The sequence below is a fragment of the Cygnus atratus genome, chromosome 19, assembly GCF_013377495.2.
Source record: "Cygnus atratus isolate AKBS03 ecotype Queensland, Australia chromosome 19, CAtr_DNAZoo_HiC_assembly, whole genome shotgun sequence".
NCBI classification, from domain to species: domain Eukaryota; kingdom Metazoa; phylum Chordata; class Aves; order Anseriformes; family Anatidae; genus Cygnus; species Cygnus atratus.
This window is the reverse complement of record NC_066380.1, coordinates 4,069,404-4,085,080: the sequence shown is the minus strand read 5'-3', so window position 1 is coordinate 4,085,080 and position 15,677 is coordinate 4,069,404. Positions and strand designations below refer to the sequence as shown.

Sequence of the window (15,677 nt, the reverse complement as noted above, 5' to 3'; positions counted from 1 at the left end):
AAGGCTGCCAAAACCAGCCCTGGCACAGACAGCACGTGCATTTTCCGTTGAGGGCCTAAGGTTGGACTTTTTAGCCCAGAAGTAATTACTACTTAAACTTAAATTTTTAAGTTACTATTTACCCTGCTCCACAGAGCTGTAATGTACAAGTAACAGAAGCTGTCCTTGATTTTTCTGGCTGCACATCTACACTTCTGATATTACAAATTTAAAGTACACCCTTTGCTGCCATAAACAAAGAGCGTGCACTGCTTGCCACATTGTGCGTTTCTCCTCCTTCTTACCCACCCCAGATTGAGAAGATAATTAAAAGCAAAACCCAAACCCAAACTTTCAAATAAATCCTGCTTCTGTGGAGTTTAAGTCTGTCCTTTTGTGCTAAGTTGCAACCTCAGTGTGGCATCCAGCAAAGCTACGGGGTTTGGCTTGTCCTTCAGCCAAACCAAGCATCAAAAAACACAGTTAGGCTGGAAGTTTGTTTTCTGCTGTTGTTTTTCAAAGACATTTGTTTCATTGAGTTACTATGCACGGGTCAGTCAGTGGAGAGACAGTTGGCACGGAGAAAACATGTTAATAATTCCCTGTCCTAGTAGGATAACATTTGACTCAGCTGATGCTACCCACAGACTGTCTGCAGTGGTGGAGACTATTTTAAAATAAGCTATAAAGCCCCATGAAATGTGCATTGTGCCAGTAAGCCTGCTGCTTCAGCTAACGGTTCTGCCACTTCCTTTGGCAAGGCAGAACACTTAACGGATGGCTCAGTCCCTTGCTGCTGTTCCTGCAGCACAGGAAGGTATTTGTTTTGATTGCAAAATTAGAAGGTAGCGAGCTTTACGTTATCGTGCGAGCCCAACAACTCTCTCTTTCTGTCGTATAGTATTTCTGCGTGGTTACTTGCGCTTTAACCAAAAACTGGCGCAAATCCAGCCCAGCCAGAAGCAGCCACATAAATCTTCCCATCAGGGAAAATTATCAAGCTGAAGAGATGTTCCCTGACCTCCTCTTTATCTACACCGAGACTGACAATTTGGTAGCGCACAGGCTGTGCACAGATCAGGGTCCCTCAGCTCTGAGCACGCTGCAGACACACAGCAAGACCCTGTTCCCACCTCGAAGCAGCAGCACTTGTTACGCACGGCAGCGATGTGACCTGGCCCCCAGCGAGCCCGTGGCAGAGCCCTGAACCCCAGCCAGAGCCCAGCCCCTCAGAGAAACACCACCTCCGAGGCAGCACTGCTCGAGCAGACGTGAAAGGCAGAGGCTGAGCTTTTCTGAAGGTAGGATGGAGCCGGAACCACGCAGAGACAGCAGGGCAGCTGGAGCGGGCACCCGCTCTCTGCCTCTCCAAGCATTACTGCCCCACCTCAGCTCTGTGCAGCAAACAGAGCAGACGCTTGGTCCCTTTTCCTGGACAGCAGCAATAGCTGAAAACTTGGTCAGATCTGTCATCACGTGTTATTCCCCACCTCAGAGAAGCAGCCGGCCTGTGCTCGCGCTGCCCAGGCTTTCTTACAGCCGTGGGAGAGGTTTAGCGCGCTCTGATGACTTCGGAAGTGCAGAAATTAGAAACTGGGGTTATGAGAAAGGCTGCCCGACGATCAAATTCCTGCAAACACAAATTGCTGTCAAGGCAGAAAAACACACAGGTATTTGGTTATAAAACATGCAAAGGGCGGCGAGCAGAACTCCTTTCCCAGCCTTCCCTGAGTTGCCTAATTGAAGAGTAAGATTCTTTTTATCTTGATGCCACTGTGATTACATATATATTACTCAGTACATAAGCCACTTCAGCAGGAAGATGTTGAATAGCAAAGAGAATTGAAAGTACAGAGCATTCGATTCTAACAGTGGCCAGGCAAAGTTTAGTAGAGGCAGCACGTGAATTTGGTTTATTGGAGAATCCAGAAATCCATTTGGGTAAATCAAACACCACCCAAACGAGGGGAATATTGCTTTTCTCTCAAGTGCCTGTTAGCAATCAATTTCCTACCCAGAAATCTCTTTTTGTCCAAACTACGAAACTTCCCTTACCTTTACAATAAGGTATCTCCAGAAAGAAAATGAGGGTATGGAGGCTTATCAGGTTGTCTCCAAGCCCTACTATTACTGCGCAGTCCAAAGATCCCTGAAGCACCCATCCTTGTAGCCCCAGGAACGATTTCCATTCATCTTGGAGACACCTGCACTATCATTCATTATGGTGTGTGAAGTACAGCCCCCAAAATCTACCCATCAACATAACCTTAACCTCAGATGAGGTTGTGAAGTGAGGGCAGTTGTATCCATTTCATGCCTATGGCTGCAGAAAGCAAGGGACACAAGGCCTCTCCTCCAGGCTCCTTGGAGAGAAACAGGGCTGCTGCATGCCCTCCTCTTCCTTCTCCTTTGCAGCCCTGTATCGGAGTTGAACTTCAGGCAGCTTTCACTCCCTACTAACTCCACGTCAGCATGGATGTTCCCTTTAAACGCAAAGGGATCTGCAATTTAAGACCAAGACTTGAGGGCAGATAATTTGCTTTACCAGCCAACGCAGCCTTGGCAGACGCGCGCAGGCTGCACACAATATGCCAGCCCCTCCAAGCTGGGGATGAAGCGTTTGCACCTGGCCTCACTGCAGGAAACGGCAATTTGGCTCGCAAGTGCCCCGACGACACGCTGCAGCTTTGCACTCTGGAAGTCCATTCAGCTGTCCTTCTTGTCTCCCACACCGTTAATTCCACGCAGAGATTTGCCTTTTGCATATATCATTTTGAGCACGGCCCCGGTAACATCCTGAGACTCAACGACACAACTGTGCGCTTTACTTACTTCTGCACGAGGGAGGAAGATCACGGCAGACTAATTCAGTCCCTTCGCTTCTGACTTGGTTAGTTGAATGCTCCTTGGATTCTACGGATGGATTTCCCACCCTTGGTCTCTCCTTGGCTAACGTAAGGGCAGGCGTTTCCTCAGTGAGGAGCCTCACTGGTAGACAAGAGTTAGCCAGAGGTGTAGCTGTTAATTTCAAGGGCTTGCAGTTCTGACACGTACTCAGCATTTCCCACAACTCAGGCTGCTTTAAGATGCCTTCCATCACGCCTTCAAACTCCGGGGTACCCAAAAGTTACTTTATCCTGACTACAAAAGCACTGGGGACTTTTACGAGCACTGTTCTTGGCACCCCAAATAAAAAGTTCCTTCTGATAATTATGGGCCAAAGCATTTCTCTCCACTGAGCTGCTAACACCACCGACAGCACCTCCTGAGTCTGAGCAAGAATTGAGAGGCACGTCACACACTTTCTGCAACACAAATCATATGGGGCTCGATTGCTTTCTAAAGGCTGCAGTTTCAAGTGCAGGGAGCGACGTTTCACAGCATAACAAGTTTATTTTCATAGCTTTGAATTTGCTTTTGAGAACAGTTTAGATAACCAACCTCAGTAATGGATTAGGCACGGTTGATCTTATTTTGTAGCAGGGCGAAGGACAAAATGACCTCTGGACATTTCTTCCAGCCCTACCATCTTGTGGTTCTCTGAAAACAGAGACAAATTTTAACTCAGCCATATGTTGGTTGCGTGCAAGCTCTTCAGTTATCTGCACTTTTGTTAACAGGGCTAGGGGAGGAAAGAAGAGTGTCAGACTGGTTAGGGAGTTTACTCTGTGTTGGATTCCTGACCAGGGGAGTTCAGCCAGCTTGAGACCTCACTCTGAACCGAGGATTGGACTAAGACTTCTGAAGTAAAGTGAACTGCACTTACAAAAAATCTTCTTGGAAGCATTTCAGCAAATTAGCTAGGTGACCTATAATGAAAACGTTAATGAATGCTTAGCTGTAGCAGTAGAAATAATCTATGAACAAGTTTCAGAGTGGACAAAGCAGCCAGTGGCTTGCACGTCAACGCTTGGGGAAGACTGAGGCAAATCTATAGGACAGGAACGGGTAGGTGCTTAACAGGAAAACTCTTCTGGTTGTGCCTCTCACAAGATAGACCAATTACCCGTTTGTGGCAATGGAAAAAAAAAAAAAAAAAAAAGGGCTGTTTCAGCTTTCATTTTCATTATAGAGATTTGGCACAGAAAGGCAAGTGTTTGGGAGACTCACATGCCCGGGCAGAGTCTGCTCGTGCCATTTCTTCCTAGCAGGGAAAAGCAGAGATGCAATGAAGTTACCTTGCATGACCCAGAACGTTGAACCCACACCACCTCGTAATCATGGGCAGAGCCAGAGACACACCAGGCAGCTGGCAGTCAATGTTCACAGAGAAAGGAGACAAGGTGAGCCTGCTTCTGGGCACGTGCCCTCTCGTATATAATGCATTGCGACACACCTGCTGTCACCGTACCTTCACATCGAGTGCATCTGTGGCAACTTGTAGAACTGATAGAGGTTACTGCAGTGCCCCAAAGCCCTGCAGCCTTGGGCACCAGGCAAAAAGGAAGTGCTGGGAAGGTGCTGGCACACGGCCACATACCATACAAGCTCCCAACATGTCAGGAGGGGGAAGAGGGGGGGACCCGGGGGAGGCAGGAACGTGGCTGAAGGCACATTGGAAGGATGGTGTAAACCACAACACCGACAGCATCTCAGCATCTCCGTGATTCAGTAACCACTTCAAGCCCCATCCTGCAAAGCGCTGAGCAACTTTCCCCTCGCGCTAAGCTGCACGGTTTCTGCGGCTCTGCGCCTCTCCACAGATGGGTTTTGCAAACTTATCACCTACAAGATACAACTAATTGCTCCATCAAGATAAACCTCTTTCTAAGGAAGGTTTAGGCACAAACTCAGGCTCTGCACACTTCTTGGCCCCTCAACCTGGGTCAACCCCTTCTCCAGCTGTCTATTAGGGTGAGAGAAAGTTAAGCAGAAGGTTAGGTGCTATCTGGGGTTGGAAGGTCTGCTCAGAAAGAGGCAGGCTTGTGGGCGCTCCTATTCTTGCAGTTACAATAGCTCTGATAGATGATCTAGCCAGCTCTAGTCAGCAGACCATGACCCCAGCCAGAGAAGTGTCATTGTACAAGCAAAAGGTGTGCAAGATCGTGGAGATCTCGGTCTCTGTCATCGCATTTCCTAAAACACAGCAAAGAAACTGGAGCCCTGCCAAGGAAAGTAATCTCCGCATTTACACAAAAGTTGGCCAGGGAAGAGAAAAAGTTTGATGATCCCGAATTCAAAAACCTTGCTGATGAGCAAAGGGAAAGACTCTACAGACTCGGCCATAACTTCTACAGACTGGCCAATTCTGCAAATTCAGAACCAGCACAAAGGCTGCCTGCTGGATGCCTTCCCTGGTATTCCACCGCTGGATGTTCCGGGTACGTATAATCACTTTAAACTCCACAGATGGAGAGAATCTGCTGTTCCACCTCTATTCACCCTTGCTTCTGCGTTCAGGTCCGTACTCTAAGATCAATCAGAATTACAAATCCAGTTGCACGCTTGGGTTTGAACTGCAGTCACCCATTATTAGCATCCTTCGGGCCAGCATTCCCAATTGCTTTGCCAGCGGGAGACCGAAGCTGTGTGACAACCCGACCTGCTTTCACCACGAGCTTTCTTGTAACAGACCTGAGTGGCATGGCATCTGTGGGTCCCCGCTTGCCCAGCCATCAGGAAACACTACTGCAGTGCACAAGGAGCAAAGGGAAAAAAAAAATCTCACTTGCTGCATGCTGCTATGAAGAAAACATACGTTTACAAGGCTAGGAGCAACAGGTCTGTCCCAAACACACCACCAAGGCGACACGCAAGCAGGCCTAACCTGTTCATCGTTTCAGAACTGGATGGAGATGAAAGGGCGCTGAGAAGTTTTAACCTGGTATCCGCTGGCTTCAGAAGTCAACCTAAGGTTTCTTTTTGCTTCCTTTCCTTCAGGAAGCAAAATTTGCGGAAAGAAACAGATACAAATATGACTGAGCAGACAAACTGGGAGAGGAGACAGGCAGTCAACCCTGAAAAAGAGAAAAGACCTACATCCTGCAGGAGAAAGCAAGATGTAGGGAAAGTCAGGAAAAGAAAGGAGAAAAATAGAGACGAGACAGGAAGTTAAAGCTTCCCATTTCATGCAGCTTGAAAACGCGCCTGCCCGCAGGCTGCTGTTAGGTGCTGCATCACACACATCCGCTCCCACTTCTTCAAGCTACAGGCTGGTGCGAGGGGAAGAGGAGCCCTGGTGTGGTTCATCCAGGCTTGGCCACCATTGTTGCTGCCATGCAACAATACAGAAAGGACCATCGTGGACCAGGACTTCATTGTGCCCGATGCTTTATGAGGACAGTGCACGCTGTAGGAGACTCTTCTCAAGACCACCCATTGCAAATGTGCAAGAAGAGAGTGGGATGGGGATACGGACTATAAATTGGAGTCTGATTGAAAGGGCAATAACTGACAGGCTGAGCACCTCAGTTTAACCGTGCTCCACCGGGCTGTGTGCAGACACCAGCCACCCTGACCGAGAGGTCGTACTGCCCCGGCCGTGACCAAGCACAGGGCAGCACCCACACGGCCTCTGCCCTACGGAGTGCACTAGCCCAGGCAGGCCAAGAAAGGGAGGCGCAGACTGGCAAAATGCAGTGACCTAAGGAAAAAAATCACAGCAGTTCAGCACCAGTCTCACGCCCTGTCAGCACCACATCCCACCTCCTTCAAGGCTCTCTCTCTTAATTCCCCCCCTGCTCACCTATTACTTTACAGCCAAACTTCTCCAAAGCGTGGCTTATCCAACGCACGACACTACGGCAGATTCAACCTGTGACTCCAGAAATCAGCTTTCCCAATTTCAAGTTAGCGAACCATCCTGCAGTCACATTATTTAAAAATAATAATAATAATAATACCCTGGCACTGACCCAAGTTTCAGATGATACGTGCATAATAGAAGCATTTATGTATGCCCATTAAAGCTTAACGTGGCGACACCCGCAACGGCTTCAGAACTCTTAATGGGATTATGGTATGTCTACACCCTCGCAGGGTTCTCTCTTTTTTTTTTTTTTTTTTTTTTGCTTTTTAAAGGATGTGATCTGCAGCTAAACATTTGTGTTCTGAAAAAGACAGTCAGCCCTTCCCCTTTTTAATCAGCATATGGTGCTCTGTGTACTTGTAAAAGTAAAAAGCTCGTATCCATTCAGTTTGATTCAGTACACAGTGAATAAATTATACATAATCTTTCCACAACAGGTTTTGTCATGATTGTTTCTTTTTCTGATCTTTGATTTCCAAAGAGAGATTATTGGACACAAAGCATTTTGAAGAAAAGGAGAAAAACTAAAAAAAAAAAAAACAAGAACGAATACTTCCCTGCTGGGCAGAACATCTCAGAGCTTGTGCTATACCTGCAAAGAATTACAAAACACAAAAGAGCTACAAAACAGGATGCTGACATCGCTCAGTGCTCAACTCCCCATGCTGTGGGCTTATCAGTTCCCCATTTGTAAAACGGGGATACAAATACGTCCCCTACCATTCACAATTAAAGCCATTCGTTTTTTTCCCATGCATTTACACAGCCCATCGAACATCAAGTCCTTTACAGTGTTATGGTGATACCAATTTTTAAGGAAAAAACAAAGCAAAACAGATACTACACTTAAAAACCTGTATTTCTGGGGTGCTCAAATACCATAAATTGGGTCTAGAAATACTTTAGTGCATATACATGTACATATATACACATATAAACACAAATTGTCATTTGAAAAAAGCACAAAACAAACTGCCCTCTGCTTTATATCCCGCTCCCCAATAAGAGTGCTCTTTGGGCATGTTTCTAAAAGATAAGCCACACCACCACCACAGAGGTCTCCTGCGACACCTGTTTGGGAGGGGTTTTCAGATACAGCCAAATTCCACCTTCATCTCAAGCTGCGAGGCTACGTGGAACAGGAAGAGCAACTCCTCTTAATGAAACTAAATACAAAAAGTGTTCGGAGCAAAGTACAAAACACAGAGCCCAGGTAACCAGTTCAATTCCTCTGCGTTACCTGTTGAAAGGACTGCTTTCTGCTGTGTACCTGATCACCTACACCACAGTGCTCCCTTATATCTCCAGCGCTGCACGACCACGTATCTGCATCACTAATGCCATTTACAAGTGCAACAGACGTTATCCTTAGGGGCAGCTCCACGCAGACATTGACAGAGAAGACAGACTTCCAGCAAGCAGACACAGATCCACACGCTAACTTCTTCGACACACTTCACAGCACGCGGCAGAACCTTCTAAGGAACTCAGAGAAAGTGTCTTCTTTCACCAGCAGACCTCTTGCACACCTCTTGTGCTCCAACATCTTCTCCTACTCAATTTTTACACTTACTTTTCACACATTAAAATGATTAAAGTGATTAAAATTGGAGTAAAAAAAAAATAAAATGATTAAAATTGGAGTAAGCATGGGTCAGCCGCTACTGGTTTAAATCACGCTGGGTTTACAGTACGGCAACTTTGCTGAGCACACAAAGCTTACCTAAATCAATACACGACATTCAAGTCAGTTTGAGGGGATGGACAATGAAGTGAAATGGATTGGATTACCATGACATAAAATTACTACTCGTTAGCTGAGCCGCAGTAATGTTACGCTTGGTAACGGGGCAGAGGAAGCACCCCCCCCCCCCAAGTTAATTATTGCAGCTTGGCTGACAGAGGAGCAGCAACTTGCTGGGCTGCAGCAGCCCCCCCGTTTCCAAACGCCACTTATCCCCTAAAAACGTTAAAGTTAGGTTGGTTTAACCATTTATCTGTTTCTAGACCAGTACAAGCACCTCGCCTTAACAAACATGCTGTCCCAGAACAATAACTCAATGTGTTAACTTAGAGCAAACAAGTGCAAAAGGCTGTACGCGGGCCACTATTTCAGATGAAAGGTGCCTCGCTGATTTTGCTCAGGTTGGGTAGATCCATAAATTTACCCAGCTACGCGAGGAAGCTGCAGGTCAGCTGAGGCGTGAACAAACAGCGCTAAGCTGCTGTCACTCCCCGAGAGGGCATCAGGCAGTCTCAACTGCCCACGTTTGTGCGTCTGATTTAAACTCCCAGGCAGCGAAGAAGGGAAAAAGGTTGGATTCTGAAGCCTGCATCCTGCCTGTGCAGGGAGCTGATGCTGCGAAATGGGGGAAGGAGGGGAAGGAGCTCCCCCCTGCCTAACACACCCACAGGAGGAAGGTTCTCTCCCCCTGCACACCCAGAGGAACGCTGACTGGGGATGTGGGCAGATCCCAACAGAAGGATGTGGGCTCCCCCCAAACACAGCTCCCGCTGCGAGCACCCACAGCTTAGCTCCCTGCAAAGTGAAGAGACAACCCCTAAGCCTCTCTCGAAGCTCCTGCAGGAAAAGTAAAACTATTAGGCTGAGCTAAGACAGTTTAATAGAAAAGAAAAGGGGAAGGAAAAAAAAGAATACATGAAACAAGTGATGCACAACACAATTGCTCACCACCAGCTGGCCGATGCCCAGCCAGTCCCCAAGCAGTGGCAGCCCCCCCTAGCAAGTTCCCCCCAGTTTTATGGTTCAGCATGATGCCATATGGTACGGGACATCCCTTTGGCCAGTCCTGTCCCCTCCCAGCTTCTGGTACACCCCAGCCTCCCCCCTGGCAGTAAGGTATGAGAAGCTGAAGTCCTTGACTTGGTGTGAGCACTGCTCAGCAACAACTAAAACACCAGCGTGTGATCGATAGTACGCTGCTCCTAAATCCAAAACATGGCACCATACCAACAGCTGCAAAGAAAACCGGCCCTATCCCAGCTGAAACCAGGACATCGCTGAAGTTCAAGGCAAAGGAAGCACAACCACCACAAGCATCATGCTGTTTATTCCAAGCAAACAAGGTCATTCCCACAGCTGACCTGGGTCAACCAGAACTGAGTCTAAACCTCAAAGTTTGAAGCCAAACGGACTTAGGGTTGGAATCGTTTAAGCCAGGTCACGTTCTTCCAGATCAGTCCCCATTTCACAGAAATTTCACCTTGGTTTGTCTTTACTCCACCTGTTGCCTTGCTGGTGGAGAGGCAAACATCAAGCTCTGGTCCAGCAAAGGAATGAGAAACTCAAACAAACCTTCTCCTCCGCCCAGGTTATCCGTGTTGCTGAAATACACCCAGACACGATGGTGTCTTCTTATCAGACTCAAGCTGGAAAAAGGCTGAGGCCCGGCAAGGTGTGAAAAGAATCCAAAAGAGGCAAGTGCTTCTTCAGTCAGTGTCTTATCAGCAAGACTGGGGGAAGGAACAGGGACTAGGAGAAAAAGCAGCCTTAACAGCGCACTACAGCAAATTTCCACACTGCTCTCCTGAAGAATTTAAATCCTTTTAACGTTGCCTTTTGCAGCAAGTGGGTTAAAGAGTACTTCCTCCCTTCTACTGCGCCGTTAGTGTGCCCCAAAGAAAGATGTTCACCTCCAGCAAGCACTAACGACTGACAAAGCCGCACGAACATCACAGTAAGACACTGTGGAATGAAAAGCTCGAGACGCACACATCCTTCCAAAATGTCCTGACAGCTCACTGAGCAGCACAGCAAACAATGGCTCCTTCCTAATTCCCAGAACTCGATTGCTTACAGTGGTGTTCTGGGCTATTACTGGAGAATAATGTGGCAATTTAAGGAAAAAAAAAAAAAAAAAAAAAAGCAACAACAAAACAAAACATAAGGTTCACGGTAATGATTGGGAAACCCGCTGCAGATTAATGAATTCTGCAAATTAGCAAAGAAGGAGCAACCGGGATTAAAGAGAAACAATCAGCAATGCTGAAATGCAAAACGCTCTTTGTTCATTGATTTAGGTGAGCGCGGTTCTGCCTGCACTGAAAGCACCTGATAGCTTACCAAAGTAGACAGAGAGTAATATATTTTGTAAAAGTAATTAAGCCTTTGAAACTTGAGACCTCACTACATCACTCAGCTGCTGCTGAGGAGAGGGATTTGACTCCCGAGTTGTTTGTGCTGTCGGCGGGGCTGATCGGGCTCCCAGATTACTCCGGGGAGAAGGAGCAGGACTCCAGGAGCGCAGCCAGGCTCGGCTGGAAGCACACAGCCCCCTGCCCCACGCCCCTCGTGCGCTGTGGGAACGCACGAGTGCCCTCCAAAAGCCAAGAGGTAAAAAATAAACTGCATCTTTCACAACTTGCACCGATGAAGCGCCGGTAAAAACTCGTGGAAGCCCCAGGAAGCACTGAAACACGCTGCATTTGCGAACACCAGCAAAACCAGCCTTAAGGGGCAGACAGAAGAGCAGCACTGCTGCCTAGCACACACTCTGAGCGGGCCCATCAGACTTTTAACACACGCTTTTCTTCTGAATATTTTTTAAATGACAAGAACTAAAGTTTTTGAAAGCACCTCAGCGCTAAAATAACAACGGTCTTATTTCCAGAAGTAATCGAGCCTCGTTTGTATTTGAAACTAATGCAGCTCAGACTCCAAAGTCAGCCTGGAGAACAAACCTCAGGCATTTCACATGCATTCTTTTTTAATTTAAACTCTGCAGGCACAGGTCACTAAAACTAAAAAAGCCTTTCACTGGGACAGCTACTGCCTCAGCTCCCAGCACCACACAGGCGGCACGTATAGAAGACAATATTGCAATCAAGCTAATGCTGAATGTTGAATAAGACTATTACCCTCTCCCCAATCCTTTTATTAAACATTGTCTCAAAGCACTAAGTACATGCGTGAGTGAGTATTTTTAACCAGCGTGGAGTAAAGAGAAAGAAAACACAATGTTAGCGTTTATTCTTTCCAAAAAGGAAGGCTCCGAGGTCAGAAGTTGCTCCGTTTCAGCGGGAGCCTCCGAGTGGATTATTAAAAACTCCCTAAACTTCTGCGTTAACAAAATAAGACACGCAGCAGTCTGCTAGAGCTGCGCTCTGCAGATTAGGAGGCAGGACTCCGCATTTACAGCGCGCTCAAGTTGTTGGGTAGTGTAAGCAATGCAGATCGAGGTTTTTTGCTTGCAACGCAGCCAGACTGTGTTGGGGATTTCTTGTTTGTTTCGGTGCATGTTTATTCCACACTTCTCACTCCTATATCGCAGCACATACAGTAGACACCGAGTCCTCTCTAACACCTTGACTTACTGCCGAGCAAATTAAGAACACGAGCTCCAGCTTTAACCTCAAATTTCCAGCTTAATCTAGAGACACTCCCTTAGGAGGCTGACAGAGACTGAATACATTAAAAATACTAACAAGCTTATCAAAACCACCTCTCCACTTCTCTATTCCCGGCAAGGAACAGCAGGTGTGCTTCGCTAATTGCACTACCCCCTAACCTACTGTTTACTAACGTCAGGCAACTTGCACGTAAAATTTCGAAACGCTAGAGCAGTACTGAAGCCACCACATTTGCTTATCCAAAAAAAAAAAAAAATCAGTTTATTTTGGTAACTTTTGATTCCCGTAGCCATCGGCAGAGGGGTGCACACAAGGTGCAGAGGTGTCACGCATTTAACCCCAACCTTCCAGGAGGCAGGCTGCGTGTTGTCGGAAGACATCTCGGTAGGAAACCCGTTCGCCCCCCCCCCCCCCCCCCCCCCCCCCCGGCCCCCTGCGAGGCTCAGCCTCCCGCTTACAGAGCGCAGCTCCGCGCCCCGAACACTGCAGCTTTGTTTGAAAGCGAAACCAAGCAGGCTACAAATAACGCTCTATCCCCAGCGCCCGGGGAGGTGCGAAAGCTAAGAAGTCGTACGAACGGAGGGAAAGCGAGGCTGTTTTGAAGTCGCATGTTTTATTACCGGTGGCGTTACCCCCAGCGCCACACCGAGCAGTCAGTCCGCAGTCAAGCTTTTTGCGCCTTCAAAGCGCGGAAAGTTTGGACGACGAACCCGCGCTTCCCTTTTATTTGCCGAAGTCCCGGGGACGCCGGCTACCTGCGCAGGGCCAGCAGCTGCACACACACCCGGACACGCACCCACGGACACGCACCCACCCGTACCCACACCAGCACCCTCCCCGGAGCTGCCCGGCCCCGCTCCGCACCCCCTGCGCGCCCGCGGAGCTGCCCCCGGCCACTCGCTCCTGCTCTATTCCCTTGTCTATTCCCCCGCCTTTTTCTTCGCCTCTTCCCCCCTTTTTCTTTCTTTTTTTTTTTTTCCCCCCTTTCTTCCTATTTTTCCCCCTTTTTTCCCCCAAGAGCGCCCGCAGCCCTCTTTTCCCTCGCCCCTAATTTCCCCCCCCCCCCCCCTTCAAAAGATGGCGGGCAGAGAGAAAGCGAGCGAGGGAGAGCGAGCGAGAGAGGGGGGAAGAAGGAGGGAAAGGAAGAAGGAAAAAAAAAAAAAAGGAAAGGAAAAAAAGAAAGCAAATCCCTCCTAAATCCCTCCTGCGCGGGGCAGGGGCAGGGGCCGGGGCGCGCAACCCCCGCGGCCGCCCGGGCGCCTTGGGGCGCTGGGCGAGGAGGAGCAGAAGAGGCAGGAGGAGAAGCAGCAGCAGCAGCAGCAGCAGCAGAAGAAGCAGAAGCAGAAGAAAAGGGTGGGCAGGAACGGCGGGGCCGGGAGGAAATCAATGGGCAGGCTGTGCCCAGCCCGCCGCGCTTTGTTGCATTGTGGCGGCGCACAAAGGCTGCGGGGCCGCGGGGAGCGGCGCGGGGCTCCCGCAAGAAGAAGGAGCGGAAGAAGAGGGGAGGGTTAAAAAAAAAAAAAAAAATTAAAAAAAATTTAAAAATAAAGAAATAAATCAGCGTTGGCCTTTCTCAAGTGGGTTTCGCCTTCCCCCGCTTCTTCCCCGGCCCCCCCCGCCCTCCCTCCCTCCCTCCCGAACCCGTGGCCCGGTGCTAGCACCGCACGCCCCAGCATCCGACAAAGAAAGGGAAAGATTAAATAGATTACTTTGCCCCGGCAGCTCCAGCACCGTTTGCCTTACGGTCCCTCCAGTTGCTCTTCTTTTTATCCTCGGCAAGGCAGCAGAATAGATGCGCTCCAGCGCCCGAGAGCTCATGCGCCGGGGCGCAAGGCCATGTGGGGCCGGTAGTCCCGGCCGGGCCGGGCTGCAGGCGGCGGCCACCCCCCGGACTACAAGTCCCAGGAGCCGGCAGGGCCCCCCCGAGTCCCCAGTCCCCCCCCCGGACTCCCCCGGGAGCGGCGGCGGCAGCGGCCGGGGAGCGGCGCGGCCCCGGCGGGGGAAGGAGCGGGGCAGGCGGGGGGCAGGGGGGCGGCTGGGGGGGGACACGGGGGGGTCCCCGACATCCTGCCGGGGGGCTTCGGGGTCCCCCAGGGGGTGCAGAGCCCGGGGATGGGGAGCTGGGGACCCCGCGGGCAGCCGCTTGCTCCTTGGGACGGGGCTAAGCTGGCAGCCGGCTGGTCCGTGCTTGTTGGGCTTTTATATATATGTATATATATATATATATTTTTTTTTTCTTCTCGGGCCCGTGTTTCTTTTTGCTTGGGCCCGTGCTTTTCTGAAACCGCGGTTTGCATTGGGTAATGCGCGCCCCTGTTCGTTACGCAACGCCTAATGCAAGCCGCAATAAAAATAGAAGGCGGCCAGCGCGAGCCGTAGTGGTAAAATCGCCCCAAAAATCCGTCCGGAGAGCCCCGAGCCCGGTGTGGGTTGCTTGGTGAGTTCCACGGCACGGTCAACTGCTGAAAACAAGCACAAAATAATCTAATGTTTACCATCAGTAGTAAGGATTTTACACCCACCCACCACAAGAGCAAACAGGGACGCTGCTAAACACTTCCAAGCCATAAAGACCTACAGCCCGTGTCCCGAAGCAAATCTACGAATGCAAACAGAAGAAAAAAGTTAAAAGGTACTGTTACACACCAAAGTAGGATTCAGTTGCTGCAGCACAAAAAGAAAACTGTTGGAAAATAAATGAATCCAGAGGAAACGTGAGAGCCACCGTGACATAAGAACTAGTTACGGGGTTTCTGTATGGCCACATATGCCAGCAGAGGCTGCCACGCTGCCTGTTACACAGACAGCCGTGTGGTGATGCCAATTAATAAGTCACTTTATTGTAACCATAAGGCGGAGGCACTTTCACTGCGAGACCTTATTTCCAGCAGATTAGCTTTTGAAAAATGTGACCAACAGCACTGAAACTTCTCAGACAGTCTGATATAATCCAACGGCTGATTTTTGCACAGGCAAGAGGACAGATGCTTAGGAAAATTCCACTTAGCCAGACTTGTGGTTGCCTCAGTACGAAAGCAGAGCTGTGCATATACCTTAACCAAATCCACAGAAAAATGCCTTTTTCACTCAATTTGAAATCTGGTGCAAATTCAGGAACTAGAAAAGTGTCAGAGCCATACCTCTCTTGGACAGAACTACTCTCTAAGAGAGTTTTTGAAGTTGCATCCACACGAACAGCAAAACCCCATGCGGGGTTTGTGTATGACTCGGGATCCCCCCTACCACAGGCATCTGCAAGTTGCCCTTTTTGACTTCAGGACATCAGGTCCCTGAAAGCCGCTTCAGCCCTCTCTGCACCCTTAGCACTTTATACGCCTTACACTCCTTTATCTCACGCAGGGGGTCGTCAGATAAATTTCATCCCAAATTATGTTCATTTTGCATCAACCAGAGCAGGCAAAACAGCTCACATGGGAAAGCGTCCCCTGAGATGTCGCAGCTATCAGCTTTCAAGCTGGAACATCCAAGTCCCTCACACACCTACCTGGAGGGCTGCAAACTTGTGCTTGAAGAACTCAGCCACATCGTCTAACAGAAGGGGAAAGCAAACATGTTCTAG

At 49.1% G+C, this 15,677-nt stretch overlaps 1 protein-coding gene across 9 annotated transcripts in view; it reads right to left on the bottom strand.

The window, feature by feature from the left end:
- BRD3 (bromodomain containing 3) overlaps positions 1-13,968 on the bottom strand; it is a 41,198-nt gene extending 27,230 nt beyond the window's left edge. For 4 of the 9 annotated variants that reach the window (XM_050714500.1, XM_035555056.2, XM_050714499.1 and 1 more), the window contains exon 1: positions 13,807-13,935. The gene's annotated coding sequence lies outside the window, so the exon portion shown is untranslated. Of the gene's footprint in view, positions 1-13,806 lie in introns of all 9 variants that reach the window. The other 5 variants (XM_050714503.1, XM_050714501.1, XM_050714504.1 and 2 more) reach the window with 3 other exon arrangements.
- Between the last annotated feature and the right edge of the window lie 1,709 nt (positions 13,969-15,677).